This window comes from Miniopterus schreibersii (assembly GCF_964146895.1).
Source record: "Miniopterus schreibersii genome assembly, chromosome: 5".
NCBI classification, from domain to species: Eukaryota; Metazoa; Chordata; class Mammalia; order Chiroptera; family Miniopteridae; genus Miniopterus; species Miniopterus schreibersii.
This window is the reverse complement of record NC_138106.1, coordinates 2512909-2533560: the sequence shown is the minus strand read 5'-3', so window position 1 is coordinate 2533560 and position 20652 is coordinate 2512909. Positions and strand designations below refer to the sequence as shown.

The 20652-nt window shown below is 55.8% G+C and overlaps 1 protein-coding gene across 3 annotated transcripts in view; it reads left to right on the top strand.

The window, feature by feature from the left end:
• Nucleotides 1-20652, top strand: part of KCNE2 (potassium voltage-gated channel subfamily E regulatory subunit 2) — a 115606-nt gene that overhangs the window by 89531 nt on the left and 5423 nt on the right. The window lies entirely within an intron of this gene.

Sequence of the window (20652 nt, the reverse complement as noted above, 5' to 3'; positions counted from 1 at the left end):
TTTGGTGGATTTCACAACATTCCCTGACATTTTTGGGGATGCGATGGAGGAAGATTGAAAACCGAGGGGCCACGCAGCATCTCAGGAGCCCGTGGGGTTTTTCCGCTCAGTTGTGCAAACCCGGCCCAGTGGGATATGGGCAGGAGTGGTAAAGAGAGGCATGTTTCTGCTTGTCAGAAAGCCTCGGTGTGGAATGGCTTGAGAGACCACAAAATTACATTTCCCCACTCGGCACTGGGAAAACTGTAATGGGAAAGTGTGTTACTCATTTGCATCACCTGGGGCCCCTACGGGCAGAGGAGAGCGATTCCAACAACCCGGCCACTAGTGTGCAGAGGACCAGCTCAGCATGAGTATTTTTCTGGGCCTTTGTGCTATCTTTTGTTTCAACCACACAATTGCCTAAATTAAGCGGGGAGGTTGCCTGGCTCCTGAGTCCTTCGGTGCCACCCCTTGAACAGGCATCTTCCAGGTTAAGGAGCAATGACGGCAGGCAGGAAAGTTCTGGTCGACAGGTCCTGTCAGCCCCAGCTGGCTCCCTTGAGTTTCAGGTGCTGGAGGCCTGGCTGCTTTCTCAAGAAGTCCCATGGTCTGGTGCCCACTTGAGATGCTCGCTCTCCAAAAGGCAAGCCTCAGTAATTATAAAAACTTATTGGAAATGTTTTCAATATTTTCAAGCTGAAAACATGCCCATATATTTTAAACAACCCCACAGGGATGGAGAATGGGGAAACGGCCGGGCTGGGTGGGAGGCAGCCTCCTGCTGCAGGCCCAGGTGGGAGCGTGCCAATGTCAGATTATTGGATGGGATTTTGGAGCAACAGTCCAATGCTTTTGTCCGCTAGCATCTGTGGAAATTATTTTAGCAGGGGCAGTGGTGGCGCTCAGACAATGGTTTGTTTTCTCAAAGTCCAAATTAAGAAATCGTATGTCTCCGTCTATGTTTACCTTCACATTGAGAACTTAACCTTCCCTTTAAAATATTCTACCTGAACTAGGAGAGTATTTTTAATGGCAGGGGCTTGAAGACCCAGAGAACTGCTTAGTAATAGAGGGGTGATCTCCAGCCCCCAGTGACTCCGCATCCAGGAACCGCAGCCAGAGGCAGACGCCGAGGAGAGGAGCAGAGGCCTTGCTGGGAGAGCACCACAGACAATTAAAAGTTATGGGAACAGAGCAGAAACGAAGGCATGTTGATGAGAAACATCGGGGTGACCTGGCGTGGGTTCTGCTGTATAATAGAAAATTTGCTTCAAGATTTCTGCCAGCAGATGCACAGCATGGCGAGTGAGGAATTGCATTTTCATCCAGGTTCAAATTTACGTTTGGAAAGGCAATTTTGGAAGGTATGCCTCATTTCACAGAAACAGCAACGTTCTGAATACGCGCCTGTGAGGCAGCCAAGAGAGAGCCAATTCCATTAACGAGTATCTGTCGGCTCCGGAAAATCGTGCTCTTGGTTTTCAGTTTTAATATGTGTTCGGCCCTTTTTTGCTCACCGGCTGATGCACTCGAACATTCTTCCCTGCGAACCTCTGCATGTTCGGTTAGGCTGGTCCTAACTGCTCATCCCTTATAAAGCGGGGGTTCCAATGAAGCCCTTGCACAGGGCACAGCTGGGAGCGTGAACATGCACATTCCGCTCAGTCCATTTGCAGCTGTTCATTTCCCTTCAGGTCCTTAATAATTGAAATAAATAGAGAAGTCACAGGAGTGGTTTATTTTTTCTAAACAAAGAGTTGGTTAGTGTCATCAATTCCGGACTATTTTCTTAAAGTGGGGCCTGGCTACTTTGGGGAGAGTGGGGGGCGGCTCCCTCCTGAGGCCGGTGGGAGGAAGAGACTTCAGACATGAGGGGAATTGTTGTTAAAGATGGGTCTGGAAAATTGGTGTCAATGAAGACCCCCCCCCACCTTTCATGATCACGGCCTTCTCTATAGTCCTGGGGGGAGTTACCAGCCAGGAGCAAGACAATGTATTAGAAGTTGGAAAATAGTAATTAGACGTAACAGCGTACATTTATCTGTGGGGTGGCAGTTTACCGAGTGAGTATTGGCTGTGCCCATCTTGTTTCACAGCGAGGAGAAGTCTGAAATGCTGCGTGGGTGCCAGCTTTGCGGGGTCCAAGTGTTTGCAGGAGGGTGTGTCCAAAAGGAGAAACCACACAGAGACCCGTGGCCATCAGAGGCCGAGGGCTGAGAAGGTCCTTTCATTCTGAGACGTTCAGGTAGAGAAGCGGTGTGTGGCCGGGACCCCAGCCAAGGCTGCTGGGAGAACTCTGAGGGAGATTGTAATTTATCAGTTTAAATTCAGAGGTGGTCACAGCCCAGTATTTTCAAGGACAAGCAAACTAAATGTAGATCAATGGCCAGGACTGTTGGGGAAGGAAGTAAGCCATCGTTACAAGTGGTCGCGATGTCCCCGGAAACCCAGCTCCAGAAAGAAGGCTCAGTGTGAGCCTCGCTCGGCAAGCGTGTCATGCGGTGCAGGCAGGAGAGAAGGCAGAATCACCGATACTTAAAAAAAATAATAATTATTTCTTTAGGGAAAGAAAACAGATTGTATCAGGGCAAAATTGTGCCTGGTCGATTTATTAGAGATTGAGACGAAGGTGAGTAGCCTTGTGGAGATAATTTATATAGACGTTCAGACCAAGTTTTGTCTTGTCAGTGGCTACAGTGAAATACTGGCTTTCTGGGAAATTGGTATGGGTGTAAAGTTACGAAGAAGGAATTGGATTAGGGGCGACAGACACCATAAATGTGCCCCGTGGCATCACTCAACACTCTGGCCCAGAGAGGGGCAAATCTCTAGGGTTGTTAAAATCACTCAATTCTTTGGTCCTAAATCGTCAAATCAATGGAGGGAGATCCTAGGAGCGACACCGAATAAGGATCCTTAAGTAACATGAACATTGATTGGCATCTAATAGTAACAAGAGCAGTTTAACAGCCAGAATTATTTAGTGAGTGTCTGCTCTATGTCTTGTTGTCTGTAATCTTAACCCTTACAAGGGCCCTGCAGGGCAGATACAAATATTCCTAATTTGCAGATGAGGGACCAAAGCAAGGAGAGACCCCCGGGGTCTCTGTTCCTTCGATAGTGCATTAAACGGCCAGGGCTCCAAGCAACAGACCAGACTGGGCGGCGTAAACATCGGAAATTTATTTCTCAGAGCTCTGGAGGCTGGAACCTGAGATCAAGGCGCCACCAGGTTTGGTTTCCTCTGAGGCCTCTCTCCTGAGCTCGTAGATCGCCGTCTTCTCGCCGAGTCCTCACGTGGTCTTCTTTCTGCCCACACTCATCCCGGTGTCCCTCTGTGTGTCCTAATCTCTTCTTATAAGGACACATGTCAGATAGGGTTCGGGCCACCCCACTGACCTCCTTTAACTTACTCTTTAAGGTCTCTGTCCCCTAATACAGTCACATTCTGCCCCACTGGGGATTAGGGCTACAACGTATGAATTGGGGGGGGGAGGCGCGATTCAGGCCAGAGGAGATGGCAAGTAGGGTGAGCTGAGGGGAAAATGGGATTTGCATGGTCGTTGAGTCTAGTTAGACCCCCTCTCAGAATAGGAAAAGTGTATTTTCCAGGGAGGGGGTCGGGGGGCTTCCATGGTAAGCTATGGGGAGAGAGCACCTCTCTGTCCCCCCTTCCCACATGCCCTTCCCTCCATCCTCAGGTGAGATCATTGCTCTGTCCATCCCCTTCACCCCAGGGTCTAAAATGCAGCGATGATGAGAGACCGGCCCAGCCCACCCCCCTCACCGCACCCCACCCTGGGGCCAAATCAGGGGACAGAGCTCGAAAGCCAACACGGTTGCCCAGCACAGGCTGAGGCGGGGAGTTCGAACGGGCTGAGGTCACTCGAATTCTTCTCGAGCCCGGCATCTCGGCAGCCCCCGGACAAAGAGCCCTCTCTCTGCTTTCAGTTTGTAGCAAAGTAAACAATTTGTAGCAAGTAAACAGGGTGTCATTGTGCCCACGCTCTGCGGACCCGGCTTCAGAGAGGCCTTTTGTCCTAGAGGATATTTTAAAATTCTTCATTAACTATAAAAAGTGATGTTAAAAACTCCTTCCCAAACACCCAAATACCTCTGCTATGAAGGAAGGAAAAAAAAGCGACAAGATTTATGAATAAGGGATGTTCATCTGTGGCCCTGACTCCTGGTCTGGCCCAGGCGGCGGGTTTATGGAACATTCCGGATTCCCGGTCCTGTGCGAGGCTCGGAGGGAGATGAGCTTCCTGCTGGGAGAGAAAAGGAGCCACCACGATGGGGACGGAAGTGTCCACGGAGGGTCACAGGACTCCGAGGCATCACTACTGCTTGGGAGCGATCCGGAGAAGGCAGGGCCCTGCCTTGCACACACCCAGGGGGCGCCCTTCACCCCGGCAAAGCTGAGCCATTAGTCTAAACGCGGTGGGAGAGGTGCCCCTGCAGGGGAGTGAGCCCGAGGCACAGCCGCCCCTGGGCCTCCCCAGGGACACGAGAAGCCTCGGCGTGTGTACTCTCAAATGTTCCCGCCAGTACCATGAAAACGACAGCTCGCGCCTTGTCCCCCGGGCCCAGCAGGCCCCACGGCCGCCTTTTGGAGGCTGCGTCAGGCTGTTCCACCAGGTGGAGCGACATCACTTGGGGTGGGAGGAGCAGGCTGGGGGGGGGTCTCCTCCTCTCCATAATCACCCCGGAGACTTCTCAGGGGCCCCAGAGACGATCCCAGGGCCCGCTGCCCGTGGGCTGGTCAGGGTGGAAGGACCACGCGTGCCACCTAAGTCCTAACTCTCCTTGGGCAGAGGAGGGAACCGAGGCCTAGGAGAGTAGACCATCGCCCAAGGCCCCGCAGGAAGTGAGAGGCAGAACCGGGAAAGTGTCCCCCCCTCCTCCAAATCCGTATTGGACATGTCACTGTGCCTCTTGCCTCCTGCTCTGGGCCAACTCCTCAGTTTCTACCCTGAGGATTTAACCCTGTGTCTGAAGGCCTCGCTCCCAGGACAGTGTAAGGAGTCATGCTGGACCTGTGGTCAGCACAAGAGGAGCTGCACCAGGTCCTTCCCTAGGAGCCGATTTCGATGGACGAAGGGAAGACCCTGAGCTGTTCCTGGTCGGGGTGGGGACCAGCAGGAGGTGGCAGGACGCGGCAGGGGGCAGAGAGGAGCCTGAGCCCAGCCTGCGCTCTCCACAGGATTGCCTCCATCTGGCCTGGCTCGGCCGGTCTGAACGACTCTGATGTTATCCAGCAGACTCGGGATGCTGACCAAAGACTCCTCCAGATGCTCCCAAGTTGTACTTCCCAGCGCAAATCCTGGCTCCCGAGGGCACAGTAATTGATGGCACCCCGCCCCTGCACAGCCTCTCCCTTCCAGCTCCGGACAGATGGGTTCCCTGGTTGGCGGACTCCAGCGTCCAGGCCTGCGGCAACCTCAGGTCTGACAAGCACAGGTGCCCTGTGGCCGCACTCAAGCGGTCACCTGGTCCTCATTAGGCCGGCGGAGGAGGCCAGCAGCCGCTCTGGCCATCAGGGGATCCTACCCCGCGTGGGCTTGGACGCTCCCAGCGGCCTTTCCTTGTTTGAATGGAGGCCTCAGAGGACGCGGCTGGCTCGGCCCAAGGTCTTCCACATGACCGATGGCATCAGAGCCCTGCAGTCCCGGTGGGCAAATTTCTTGCCTGGCTTTGTTTCTCGTGGGTTCAGGTAGAATAATAAGGCTTTTTTTTCTGCCAGGAATGTCAGTTGGGGTTGGGAAGTTGGCGTTTTTCTATAAGGAGGCAGGGAAGCTGCCTTATAGGAAAGGTAAGTGCCTGGGTGCCTGGGTGCCTGGCACCAGCAGTCGGAAAGGTGGCTTTGGTATTTCTCATTCTGTGCGAGGCAGAGATGTGTGCCATGGGTGGGTGGGCCCAAAGAAGGGGTCTCCTGGGGCTCTGCGAGTGCCTCCTGCCACTAGCAGGCCGTAAGCCTGCCGAGTGCTCTCTCCTGATGCCAGGTTGGAGGGCATGGGGCCTGGGGGTGGCTGGGGTGGAGGGCAATCCCGACATCACCTTGCGTTTCTGCAGCTGTGAGGATGGCTTGGCCTCGGCCAGAGCCTCTTGCCCCATTTTTCTCTAGCTCCATCAGGACGTTTCCAGAACCAAGGTTCTCCAACGAGCCGTCTGTCTCGGGAGGTAATTGAATATCCAAATGCAGGTCCTTCCGTTGTCCGGCAACCAGCCCAGCGGAGACACCCAACGTTGGGAAGCATACTGCTCTGCCATCTCCCTCGCTGCCCCTTCCAGTTACACTGTCTTCACACCCGCGTCTCCTCGAGGTGCCCGAGGCCACGCGGACCCTGGGAATTCTCAGGATGGGTTCCGACCTTCCCTCAGCCGTCGGCAGAATGGCTCTCGGGTGGGTGGCTCTCCTGCACTTTGACATGGATTCCAGCGTCTGCATCTCACCGCGATGCCTATCGTTGTAATTATTATTTTGAAATGGATGCATTGCTGAGCTGCTGGACCGGGGCCTGAAGATAAACATGGATCCTCAGGGGCCCTGAAACCCACACCCGCGGCCTGCTCGTCCTCACAGGCCTGGCGGACCGCTGCCAGACTAAACAGAAAGCTGGGCCCGCTCTCCGGGGCTTTTGTCAACTGGGCAGGAGGGCAAATCCTTGACGATGCTCTCATGGAAAGGAAAGCCTGTTTCCTTATGTCGTCTGGCTCGACCTCGGCCAGTGTTGGCAGCGTGGCCTGGAGCAGCCCTGGGTGCCCTGACGTGTCCTCATTTGGGCCCCAGGGGTCTTTGTTCCCACCCAGCTGCACACCTCAGAGGGCAGGAGGAGAGGTGAGCCGTGGTCTTGTTTCTTGGCCTCTGGAATGGAGAAGCGGCATCCTGGTTAGAAGGGTTCCGGGCCTCAGGCCTTGGCCAGTTTCTGACCAGACAGGTGGAGCGGGAATCAGAGAGGTGGGCTTGGGAATGGCAAGGAGGGGAGGGGAGGTGACCAAAAACAAGGCAGAAAGTGTGTGTTTCTCACCCTGTGTCCCTCAGAGTCATTGAGCACCTGAGAAATCGCACCTTTAGCCAGGTGTTCCCAGGCACGGGAATGCATCGGCCCTGCAGCCACACGTGCTGACTGGAAGCCCTACGTTGTCAATACGGTGACGTTCCAGCCTCCCTGAGCGTCCCTCGCAGGCCTCCTGTGCTGCCCCGTCAGCCCTGGCCCTGCAGGTCGGTGTCCCGGGCAGCAGCCCTCACGGTCACCCTGTAGAGCCGCCTTGCCCCTCCTCCCCACTGGCTCCCCTTAGAGCCCGCCACACCCCACCTCTGCCCTGACCAGAAAGACAGAGGAGACGGGGAGACCCTCCCACCCAGGGAGTTCCCGCTTTTCACTCCCTCTTTGGTTCTTTTTTTTTTGTTTTTTCCTGCAGAAAGCTTTATTGTTTCCATTTGGTCCCTGACACGGGCAAGGCCCCTGGGTGGTTAAAAGGCTGCCTAGTGGTGTCAGGGAGAGAGAGGCCCAAGCAGGAGCCAGACACCAGGGGACACAGTGGGGCGCTCAAAGGCCTCTGGGCTCCTGTCGTGCTTGAGGATGAACCTTTCGAAGACACACTTGTGCAGCCTGGGGACCAGCCAGCCTGTGGAGGTGACCAGGTGTCGCCCATCTTACTGATGAGTTTCAGCTGCTCATTCAGGAAGTGGCTCCCCAAGAGCCACAGAGCTGAGGGGCCATGCGGGCAGAACCCAGGGCCTGCAGGTCCACAGGGCTTGGTTCAGGTTCTTCTCCAGGACGCCACGGCCCCCCTGGCATCCTGAGTGTCACCCCAGCCATCTTGGGGCGGCCTCTGCAGGTCCTGGAAGAGGGCACAGCCGCATCGCTGGTTTTGCATCTTTAAGGGCCGCTTATCCTCAGCCAACTCCTGGAAGAAGTGACCATGCCCTCCGGGGCCCCAGCCTGGCCGTGGAAACAGAAGCCCAGAGAGAGGTGGGTGTGGGAGGCCGCAGAGGCCGGCTGACCAGGCGGGTGACGGGGTCTCCATCTCGGTGGAATAATTCTGACGGACCTGGGAGCTCATGGTTGGTCAGCAGTCAGGAGTTCAGCTCAGAAACGGTGTTGGCTGGTCTCAGCTGAGGACGGCTAAGATGGTTCCGAAGGTGGTCAGAGGCTGGAAGAAGGGGCGTCCTGGGTCTGTCCCGTCCAAACACTGTTGAAGCGAGAGACAGACCCGGGGACCGCCAGGGACCCTGCCCTCTCTTTGGTTCTCAACCTCAAGCAGTCCCTTGTTCTGCCTGGGTGACACAGCTTCAAGGTGACGCTGCCCCTGGGGACTGTTTCCATAGTCATTGGAAGGCAGGCCCAGGGGGTAAGTCAACATCCAAATACAGAACGTGCTCCCGGGAAGAAGGGAGTCCCCATGTGTATTGTGACAGGGACAGAAGCCAAGAGTGGGTGCAAGGAGAGGGGGAGTGGGTGGGGGGAGGCCTAGTCACCATCTAGTCTCAGACAAACCTCAACTCCATCCCAGGAACTGCCATCCCGGGTTGTCAAGGAAATCACAGGGATGTCACGTCAGGCTTTCTTCCTTTGGGGGGAGGGGGGCAAGGCTGATGGAGGAAATGTTCATAATCGTTTATGGTGTTAGCACCTCCCCAAGATCAAAGAGGCTTGACCAGTGGAGCAAAGTCAGCTCCTCCGCCTTCAGCTCCATGCCCTCCCCCCTCTGCGTTTCAGTGACAGGCACAGCCCCAGGCTCAGTGAAGCCTCAGGAAGTGGAGCTGGTCTGAGGGAGCCCAGGCGTGGGGGCCGGGGCCAGGAAAGCAGGACAGTTAGGCCCTGGGTCCAGGGCCATGCGTGTCTCTAGAGGCTGGGCCCGGAGACAAATGAGAATCATTAGAAAGGCATTAAAATCGTTTTCTTTGTCAATTTTAAATAGTGAGTGCTCATTGTTACTAGTGAAACAGTGCAAGGAAGTAGCAAAAAAAAAATAGCGTCTCCTTCCGTACCCCTCAGTCCCTCACCTTGGTGAGCGGTGCTCTGTACCCTGAGGCTTCCAAGGCGTCAGGCGTGCGGCTCTCTCCGGGACTTGGGCCTCTCCATCCATAGCCTTAAATCTCGTGTGAGGCCCTGGGATGTTTTTCTCTTATTTGTTAAAATATTACTTCCCCTCCATTCCCCCCTTTCTGGAACTCCTGTTATTTAAATGTCACGTCTCCTGCTCCATCCGCTGAGTCTCCGACGGTTCCCCTGGCTCCCACCCACCTGTGTTTTCGTAGCATGAGCTGTTTCTTTCACTTGATCTTCTGGAACTCTAATTCACTGCTCAGCAACGATTGTCCTCTTCAGTTTACTTTTCCAAGTTTTTAAAATAAAAAAAGAGTTTTCATTTAGTTCCAGAAAGTCTTTCCTCAGGCTCTGATTGTGTCCCCTTGAGCATCTCATCTCTTGAGTTTCGGGCATTTCCATCAGCCCCGCGCCGACGGAGCCTCTGGAGGCTTGGTCTTTCCCCTCCCCTTCAGAGAGACCCTTACAGGCCCCTGATTTGCCCGATTTTGTTGTCTGTTGGCAGCCAGATCTGGACGGGAACTGTGGCAAAGCCAGGAGGCAGCAGAAGGTTCAGTGTTTTCTGCTGTCAGGAGCCAGCAGTAAGCCAACTGGTCAACCACTTCTTTGTAGATCTGAGCTTTTGGGGTCAAGGTCTAGATCTTTAATAAGATGCAGGAATGGAAATTATGAGCGCAGGTGGGAGAATTAATTAGCTTCAAGGACGAGGGGGCTATAAACATGGACCCTGTGCATCCACCTGCCTGTGGGCAGTAAGTTGGGAGAGTTCAAGGTCAATGATAGAGATGGGCTTGGGGTGGCCATTTGAGGGTTTCCTCTAATTCACAAAGAAATAGCCGCCGAGCTGTTGCCTTCAACCTCCCAAGGCTTTCCTCTCTCGCGGCAACTCAAGCAGTTGGCGGCTGCAGCACCTTCTCTAACACTGTGTCAGGTGCTGTGAGGAGCTAAGGAGTCTGGGAAGGAGAGTTCCCACCACACGATGCTTCCCTGCCAAGGACTGATTTCGATGCCACCTCCCGAATTCTCCCACCTCTGAGCCACCAGGATGCTGTCACTCCGCCTGCCCCCTCTTTGGGTTTCCAGAAGGGTCCTGCAGCTGCACCCGGGTCCCCTCATCCGTATAAACACATGGGGCAGGGTGGCCCGGCAGGAAAGCCCCGTGGCTTTGGGTTCCCAGGGCTGTCCTTCACTTACCTGGGGTAAAAATAACTTGGGAGAAGCCAAAGGTCTGGGTGGGGTAGGGTGGCACCTCTGAGGAAGGCTCAGAGGAGGTCACAGCCAGACCTCGCAGGGGAGGCCAAGTCACTGGGAGCAGGCGGCCCCTGATGGAACCAAGAGGAGAGGACTGACCCCGTGGCCACAGCCGTTGGCCACTGTTTCTGGCCTGAGGAGGCTCAGCCACTAGACAAGGGACACGGCCCAGAAGTCCAAAGGGGGCAGAAGTCACCACACCAAGGATGCTGGATGTCCCCCCTGCCTTGAGGTTACAAAACCACCACCACCCCATACCCTCAGAGGCCGTGCCCACCCGGGGGAAGAGAAATCTCAGGAACTTAGAATTTGAGTTTTGGTTTTCTTTTCCTCGAAAGTCCAAACATAACTGGGAGGGCTGTTTAAATGCTAAGGTCTAAGTTATAAAGCAGATCAGATCAAAAAACAGTTGTTCCCTGCTAACCAGTTCTAGACAGAGTGGAGGAGCTGGGTTTCGTCCCTGCGTGCCCCACTTGTGGAGACACACACACACACACACACACACACACACTCACACACACACTCACACACTCACTCACACACTCACACACACTCACACACACACTCACACACACTCACACACACACACACACACTCACACACACACTCACACACTCACACACACTCACACACACTCACACACACACACACACTCACACACACACACACACACTCACACACACACTCACACACACACTCACACACTCACACACACTCACACACACTCACACACACACTCACACACACACACACTCACACACACTCACACACTCACACACACTCACACACACACTCACACACACTCACACACTCACACACACTCACACACACACTCACACACTCACACACACACACACACACACTCACACACTCACTCACACACTCACACACACTCACACACACTCACACACACACTCACACACGCACTCACACACACACACACACACACTCACACACACTCACACACTCACACACACTCACACACACTCACACACTCACACACACTCACACACACACACACTCACACACACACTCACACACTCACACACACACTCACACACACACACACTCACACACACTCACACACACTCACACACACACACACACACACACTTCCATGTCTTTCGATTCTTTTTCCTGACCCCATTGGTCACACAATGACCCAAAACTCATAGGAGAAACCACAAAAAGACAAACAACCCAATTAAGAAATGACTCAAGGATTTGAACAGGCATATCTCCAAGAGGAGACACAAATGGCCACCAAGGACACAGACCTCGTCCCCGAACGGCCGGTCAAGCCGCAAGATGGCACCCACACCCGCCCGATGGTGGGGTGAAAGGCGGGCCGGGGCCGACAGGGTGGGTGCGGTGTGGAAAGACCAGGGCCTCTCTGCTGTTGCGGGAATGGGCCGTGGTGGGGCCGCCGCGGAGGACACCCTGGTGATTCTCAGTAAGTGAAACAGAGTTTCCATCCGGCCAACGCTCCCCCAACTAGGTATGTGCCCCCCGGCACGGAAACGGGCGTCCAAGCGAAAGCATGTCCACAAATGTTCATAGCGCCTTTTCCGCAGTAGCCAGGAGGTCGAAAGAACCCAAATGTCCATCCACCGATGGACGGAACAACAACATGCGGTCTGTTTACACAGTGGGGTGTTATTTAGTCATCAAAAAACTGAAAATACTGATACATGTTACGGCCCGGACCCGTGACAACGTTGTGCCAAGTGAGGAAAGCCAGACACGGAAGACCACACATTGTACGATTCTGTTTGTTGGAAATACCTGGAATAGGCAACTCCAGAGCCACGGAGAGCAGACTGGAGGTTGCCAGGGGCCGGTGGCCGGGAGAAGTCAGGATGCCGGGTTCCCGTCTGGGGTGACAAGTTCTGGGACTGGGCCGTGGCGATGGTGGCTCACTGTGACGAAGACCGTACACCTCAAAATAGTCAATTGTAAGTTATGTGTATTTTACTATGATTTTTAAAAACCCACAGGAGGGGTGCCATCGCTGAACTCTGCCCACATCAGTGACAGCCACCTCCACGAGGCACGCACGGCTGTAAGGCGTCTCGTGCGGACTGTGTCATCTGGTCCTCAGAGCGACCCAGGACGTGGAGTCATTAATCCGTCTTGCAGGTGCGGAGGCAGATTCGAGAGAGCCAAGTGACACACCAAGTCCCGGGGCTGTGGCTTGAGAAGCCGGGCGGCCAGGGGAGGGGGCTGCCTGTCTCCCTCTTGCTCAGGTGAGACCTGGGGACACAGCACCTGCCCTGCAGGCGGAGGAAGGCCCTCCTGGTGTGGGCTCCTTGGGCTGAGCAGCAGGAGGCGCTGTTACCCCTCTTCAGGCTTGTGTGGAAAGACAGGGGTGGGATGGGAATCTAGGAGACACCCGCCCAGAGCCCGCTGGAAGAAGCCCAAGGTCACGGGGACAGGCATTGGTGAAGGAATGGTTGGTGCTACTTGGAGCGTGAGCGCAGGGCCTCCTCCATGAAGAACGTGGGCCCGACCCCAAGAGAAGCCATGTCTCCGACGTTTCCTGGCCCTGGAGGCTGGAGCCGCCCACACGAGCACGACACAGAGTTCCCTGTGACAAAGAGCCCGAGCGGGCCTGCTGGGAAGGGGCGATGGAGAGACGGAGGGATGGCAGGGACCTGCTGCGGACGGGACGGCTGTCTCCCAGAGAGGACCTCGTGGTGGCAGCCAGCAGATTGGTGCAAACACCACAGTGATGGACAAGCTACAAGCGCAGGTGTTCTGAGCAGAAGGGATGTCCCGGCCCTGGGCCATGGTGCCTGGGTGTCCTGGGAAATCACGACCAGCGTCCCCTCCCCAAGGACCGCCGACAGGGCCACTCTCTGGGGAGCAGTGACGAGGGCTCTGCTTGGGAGCAACTGGCATCCAGCCACGGCCCTTAGTGGGACGTCACGTGGCCCATCTTTGCAGACACTGATGAGATGGGAACTTGGGCCACCTCTGAGCCACGAATAGAAGTGCAAGCACTTTCCGGCTCTCACGCCACCTCCTGGTGACCCTACTGGCTTCCCGGGTACAGTGTGAAAAAGGATTCTGGGTCCACGTCTAAGGCTCGTGGGAAAGATGACCACTGATTAGCGACGCCTGCAATGGCCCACGCAGGAGTCCGGCCATGGAGGAGCCGGTCCCTGCATCGTGGGCAGTGGATACTGTTGGATGCTGGCTGGGTTGTGGGTTCGGATAAGTATTCCTCTTATCACAGGAGTTCTGGAAAATACTACAAGGGCATGTGTGGTTGCCTGGACAACCTCTGGGGGTGGCGACCACTCCTTCCATCCCAGAAACAAAAACAGGGAGCCGCCCTCCCCCAGAAAGACCCCTTTCTCCACCGCGGCGTGAGCTCCTGAGAAGAGCAGTGGTGGGGCAGCTCCCTCCTCCGTCCCCACCCGGGCGCTGACCGGTGGCCAGAGGGCTGTCCACCCCGGGCCGCCTGGGGCCCTCCTCTGCCCAGGGCACTGCAGCAGCACCGATGCTTCTCGCCATGGAAAGCCGAGGCTTGACCGAGCCCAAGCTAAACACTGGCTGCCCGAGCGTCCAGCCTTATTCACGGGCCCCGGGAGTATTGGAAGCCAGCAGCCAGCGGCCCACCTGCCAATTATTGCAGCTAATTCCGCGCAGCCCTGACTCCGGAGCCGAGACAGAGCCCTGTCTGCTGCTGGGGGCGCCCAGGGCAGGCGGGAGGGACTGTGGCCGCGGGCCGTGAATGCCCCCTGTGTGTGCCCGAGCTGCTCCTGGCAGCCGCGGTGCCCTCCCTGTGCCGGGAGCCTGGCATCCGAGTGTGACTTCAGCCGGGCTCCGGCTCCCAAGCCCGCGCCTGAGACCCGAGATGGTGACTGTCGGGGGCTTTTCTTCCCTTGCTGCAGCCACCTGAACCCCTCACCCCCAGCCCAGCCCCAGATCTCAGGGAAGAACCTTGTGTTTATTTTCTCCAAAGAAAAAGAGGGGACATTCAGCTTAAAACTGGGGGTTTCTGTGGCCTCTTCTCCTCTGACCCGTTGCTTTACTCGATCCTGTGGGTTCAGGCAGAGAACAGTCACCCTTTGTCCCCGGGGCACCTTCTGTGGGGGGCCAGGGCGGGGGGGGGGGGGCAGCTCAGTCTTGCTCAAGGTGACCTTGACTCTGGTTGCCCCAGGCTCTCCCTCCTGAGTTCCTCCCGGCCTCCTGCGCTTGACTGATCGGTTCATCTGCGCATTAGCCCGCTGGTTCCTTTGGCCCAGTGGCCGGCGGGGCACTGGGAAGAGAGTGGAGAAGACACATTTCTGCTCCCTGAGGTCCAGCAGGAGAGTGAACAGTGAGCAACTGATGCCACAGTCGTCGAGCACATTGTGGCGAGTGCTCGGGGCCCATGCTGCCGGGGGATACACCCTCTCTGCCCCCAACAGGGGCGTGAGTCCACCTGAGACTCTCCGGCAGGCCCTGATATAAGGTGCACACAGGCAACAAGGGGACTGAGTCTGTCCAAGCTGTCCCTAACTTCCCTGGCATTTAACCTGTTCTTGCCCTATGGCCCCTGGACATTGTCTTCCAAGGTCACAGAAAGACAAGCCATTTGCCAGCGTGACTGCCCACTGGACACTATGCCAGGGCCAGGGTGGTGAGACACAGACCCTGACTCCGAGGAGCTCCCTGTGGGCGGATGGGCTTAGAGACGAGTGCCCACCGCGCCCCGAAGAGGGAGCCACAACCTCTTCCAGGGAGCGGGGGAGTAGTGGAGAATGTTTGGAGGGGGCGATGAAGGAGTCTTGGGGAGCAAGGCCAGTCCATCCGAGGCCTGGGGTCCAGAGGCAGGACAGGCACTGCAAGCTCACGATTGAGGTCGAGGGGATGTTTCTTGGGCTGACTGTCTCCCGGCTCCAGGACATCTGAACCTCGTCGCTGACCCAGGCAAGGGGGTGGAGGCTGATGGGAACCATGTGTTGGAACAAGTGTCCTCCTGGTGGTGCAGGATGGGCACATCACTCAAAAACTGCTGAGCAAAGGGCTGCCTGGGAGGGGACAGTGCTGGGCCCGTCCCTCTTAGGTGAGAAACTCCATCCTCTGTGACTCACAGGAACAAAGGCTGTCGGGCTGTGACTTCGTGGCTCTCCCTGCATCTCCGATGTGCCTACCGTGGGAGATTCCTGGGCCAGAGAATGAGTCCAGATCTTCATACCGGCCTGGGGGTCCCCGGGGACCCCGGGCCCTGCCCTCCCCCCTGGCCTCAGCTGCAGCCAGCGTCTCCTCACCGTGGCCCAGCTCCAGCAGCCACCTTAACCACAGGGTATAAGCGTCTATTTTTGTTACATAAACAAAGTTGTCTGCATTTGGATTCCGGGGCTGGCTGCAGGAATTTGTAAACACTGGTGGACGCGCTCCATCCCGCCGCCTGTTGTCCGCTCTCCCTTTTATAGCGAGCCCGTGGGGAGAGACAGAACTTATTTGGGAAAAGAGCACAGTCTCTCGGGCAAATTCCTCTCCCCCGCTCCCGCAGCCATGGCCCCCTCGTCTGAGATCTGAGGTCTGGTGCAAAATTAGGACTGCTCCTGAGTTATGAGTCTGTCCCGAAGGCCAGCTCCTCATAAATATAAACCCGCACGGAAAACAAATATGGGCAGATTTTAACCCCAGGGTGGTGACAAGGAACTCTGGAGTTCGAGGCAGGCTCTGAGCACCGCTGGGCACTGCCGTCCCTGTCAGGGCCAAGACGTGGGGTGACATCGCGGGCTCCCCTCTGCCGCTCCCTCCGAAGAGCTTTCTTTAGCTTCACGCAGGGGCTGGTGAGGTCCTAGACTGAAGACATACTTGGGACCATGGTGGGCCCCGGGGGACAGGGGTAGCCACTGTCTTCTTTCATTTAATAACCGTTAATGAAGCATTGATTCGGGTTAGATGCCCAGTTCCGCCCGCATTGTGGGACTGAAACGGATGACAGACGTGGTCAGCATCACAAACCTGCGGGGACATCAGGAGTCACTGAGATGGACTTGGGATGGCAGAGGGGGTTGAGTTTTACCTAATGCACGTTTGCTGAATGAATGAATGAATGAATGAATGATGGCTCTGTGGTGAGAATGAAGCCTGCCACAGCGGTTGAAGTTGACTCTTCATCTTAAATCTATTGCAAGTTCACTTTTGCTCAGCTTAAAGCTGAGGGGTGCCGGGGAAGCAGGATGGGAAATAAACCCCCAGGCAAACCAGTGCAAGTCAGTCGCCCTCCTTGGAGCTTCAAAGAGAAAAACTTCAAGAGGCCTGGGACGAACGAGTTTCTACACAGGCAGGGCCCGAATTGGGGAAATAAAGGCACCAACCCGGACAGGGGGACACGCAGAGGCAGGAGATAACTGACCCTCGTAGAGAGAAACAGGGAAATGAGTGGGGTCTGGGGACTCAGGCACCGACGGGCCAAACAAGGGGCTTCGGTCCCTAAAACATTCTCAGACCAGCTCAGTGGCGGACAAACCTACGGGTGCGTCTAAAGGGGGCCGCAAAGATTCGCGGCTTTTCATCCCTGGCGCTGCTGCAGGGCCTGGGGCAGTTCTCCCTTCTTCAGGAGCATCTGCTTAAGGGAAAGTCGAGGTTAAAATAAGCAGCCCTTTAAAACAATCGGCGTCCAGGAAAAAGGTTCTCCGTTCTACCTAGGGGTTGTATTTCTTGACGCCGGAAAGGGTAACCCTCTTAGAAATGCGGGCAGATGTTAGAATTTGGTGAGTTGGTTTTTAAGAAGGCAAAGATGTCTGCTCTTTTAATAAAGAGCTAAACATGCTGGAAACGGTCCGGCCGAGTTGGACGCGGGCACCCTGACCGGGGAGTCGGCCCAGCGCTGAGCCCGGGGCCTGGGGGTCCTGCCAGGAGGCAGCCCGGCTTTGGCGCCACCTGGTGTCAGCTCAGAAAATGACAGCAAAGGCCACTGTCTCACCGCCGACCAGGCTCCTGCATTTTGTGGGCTGAGCGGCTGTGAAAAGAACGCGCTGGAGACGGTTCTTTTACTCTAAAGCTTTTGAGTCTGAGGTTATGACTGTTTGGACCCAGCGTTGCTCACCTGTCAGGCGGGGCTCCTTGTACCATAAATACCAGAGGCTTGGTCCATGAGGTGCCTGACACCCGGCCCGGCACGTCGTAGGTGCTCAGTGAACGGGAGGAGCGGAGCTTGCAGCGTCGCTGTTGACACTGTTGAGGGGCGGCGGGGAGCCTGGGAGAGCTGGCTGCCGCTTCAGATTGCACTTGAACTTGGGTGCTGTCAGCAGTTCCCGGAGAAGGCCACGCTGCGGTGCCCGCGGGCCGCGCGGGAACCCGAGAGCCCGGAGGGAGCCTGGTCAGGCCAAGGGCAGAACGCTCAAGGTCGTGCTTCCTGGGCAAAGCTTACCTCCAGGACTGAACGAGGCTCTTAGGTGCTGCCCAGCCTTTGACAGTGCTCCGGAGACGTCACCGAGAGGACTCAGTTCTGCCCGAGAGAGCGAACAGGGAAGGTGGTAACAACAGCAGGAGGGCCGGAGGGAGCGAGAAGTGCTGGCCAGGTCGCCCCTCGGCATCCCGGTTCCTCCCTGCATCACTCACTGGCGGGACTGGATCATCCCCAAGGCCCCGTGTGGTTCTAACATGCTAGAGTCCTAGGGGCTCGTAACCGCGGGTACGAAACACAGGCTTTGCCGGTGACGATGCGGAGAAACTGGACTTTCCCCTCACTGCTGGTGGGAACGTAAACTGGTACAGCCCCTCTGGAAGCTAATTGGACAATTTCTATAAAAGTAAACTTACGAGTGCATGGGACCAGCGATTGCACTCCTGAGCATTTTTCCCAGGAAAATGAAAACTTATGTTCATGCTAAAACCCGCACATGAGTGTTGAGAGCAGCTCTACTCACAACAGCAAAACCCTGGAAACAGCTCCAGGGTCCTGCAGCGGCGAAGGTTCGGCATCCGTGGAGCGAGTGCCGCTCAACGACAGGAAAGCCGGCCATCCACGCGGGAACCTGGGTGGATCTCGCGGGCGTTGTGCTGAGTGGGGAGGAGCCAGGCTCGAAAGGTTGCAGCCTGTGTGGCCCCATCTATGGAACATGCCCACGGTGGCAGGTTTCCAGAGAGGGCAGCGGGCACAGGGACAGGAGAGAGGGTGCAAGGTGCAGGGGACTGTGGGGGGTCCTCAGTGACGGGCGAGGGGGTGGTTCTGTACTTTGGTGGTGATGGTGGTGATTCCGCAAATCTACCCATCAGATGAAACTGCACCAAACCACACACACGCTCACACACACACGAGTGCAGGTGAAAACAAAACCTGAATAAGCTCCGTGATCTAGTCAACAGCATTGCGTCGAAGTCCATGTCCCGGGTTCGATTTCATACTGTAAGATGTCAGCATGGGGGGAAAGATGCCGAGGGAAGGTACACGGGGCTTCACGTGTTTGCAACCTCCTCTGAGTCTAAAATGACTTCCAAATGAAAATAATAAAGAGAAATGTATAGACCGGTTGTATCCATCACTCCCTAAGATACAAATTAAAAAAGCAATGAGCCCAGAGGCTGCTCCGGGCTGGTGGCGATGGGAGCGGCGCTGAGGAGAGCTCAGGCGGCCGGCGAGCCTTCCCGGCGCTGACCCCACGGCTCCGAGGCGGGAGCCAGGCGGCTTTGCGGTGCTGTGGGGACGCAGTGTGGCCGTCCTGAGCACTGCAGCCTCTGGTCTAGATTTTCTTTCTCCGGCCCTCGCAGAGGAGAACCTCTTAGAAACACCCTGCCCTTCGGGCTTGAAGGACCATGAGCTCACAAGCGGTCATCAGTGCTTCAGAGGGGACAGCAGGTTCCCAGCCATCCGTTTTCTGGACACTCAGAAAGCTGCGCTCTCCCCTCGAGGGGCCCCGCCTGGAGCAAATTCTTTCCTCTGCACGGTACAGTGTTGCTGGCTACGGATACATTGTTGCGGACAGATGCCTAACTGCAAGCTTCTGCCTGTTGATCGGGAACGCCTCATTTTCCCGTCCCCCAGCCGCCGGCACCCGCCATTCCGCGCCCCGAGTCTCTGAATCTGGCTATTTGAGGCAGCCCTCATCACGGCCGTGCAGTATTTTCTTTCTGTGACTGGCTCAGCATGAAGTCCTCAAGGTTCATCCGTGTGGTCACATGTTGCAGAATTGCCTCCTTTTTAAAGGCTGGATAGTATTCCACGGCGTATGTGTAATGGAAACGTCAAGTGAGCATGTGGACGCTTGAGCCTGGAGGCTAGCGGAGAGGCGTGGGCTGGGAGTTTAAATTTACACGTCACCTCTATAAACACGGACTTTTAAGAAGTCCACTTTATTGTGGAATAGCTTACATGAAATTACACGCACCCATTTTAAGTGTACAGTTCGATGCGTTTTGACAAATGTGTACGCCCAGGTAACCACCACCACAATCAAGGCCTAAAAAGACTCGGTTACTCAAAAAACCTCTCTCTGAACCGCCCCCCCCCCACCCAGGAAACAGCTGATCTACTTTCCATCATTAGAGATTTCCGTTACTTTTGTCCTTTCTGGAATTTCTAGAAGTGGAATTAAGAGCATAATCTCCTGCGTCTGACCTTCGCTCAGATGTTTTTGAGAGTCCTCCGCGTTGTCACGTGTACCCCTAGTTTGTTCCCTTCCCTCGCCGGGGACGCTCTCTTGGTAGCTGTGCCGCATTTGTTTACGCACGTATCCGTTGAATGATATTTAGCTTATTCCTGGTTTTTAGATATTATCAACAACGCTGCTTTGAACACTTGTGTGTGCATCTCTGTGTGAACATACCTTCTTCAATTACCTTGGGTAAATGCCTAGAAATGGGACTATTGTAACTTTCCGAGGAGCTGCGACACTGCCTCCAGGTGGTTGTCCCGTCTTACGTCCCAGCGCAGGGCACGGGGCTTCAGCTGTTCCTCGTTCTCGCCAACACTTGGTGGTGTCGGACTTTTAAAAATCTAGCGACTCCAGTAGGTGCGTAGCGGGATCTCGTGGTGGCTGCAAGTTCCGTTTATTTCCCTAATGAATAGTGATGTTCGGCCCTTGCGGGGTCTAGGCCTGGGCTCAAAGACAGCGGAGTAAGAATGAAAAAAACGAAAAAGAGAGATGTAATTACCGCTGGCTCCGTGGGTCATCCAGGGACATTTCTGCCATCGCAACGGGCGAGCTCCGAAGCTGGACTGCCCCTCAACTGTGAGGTAATCATGTTGGGAGCTGAGGCGGAGGAAGGGGGGTGCGGAGCCCCCTACGGGACAGGGGGTCAATAGAGGCAGGCTCTGCAGGATGTCTCCCAGCAGGGTCAGCTCGAGGCAGCGAGATCTCCAAAGACGGCCACCCCGCGCTCTGCATCCCGTCACCTGTCATTAGCGGGTGTGCTCTAC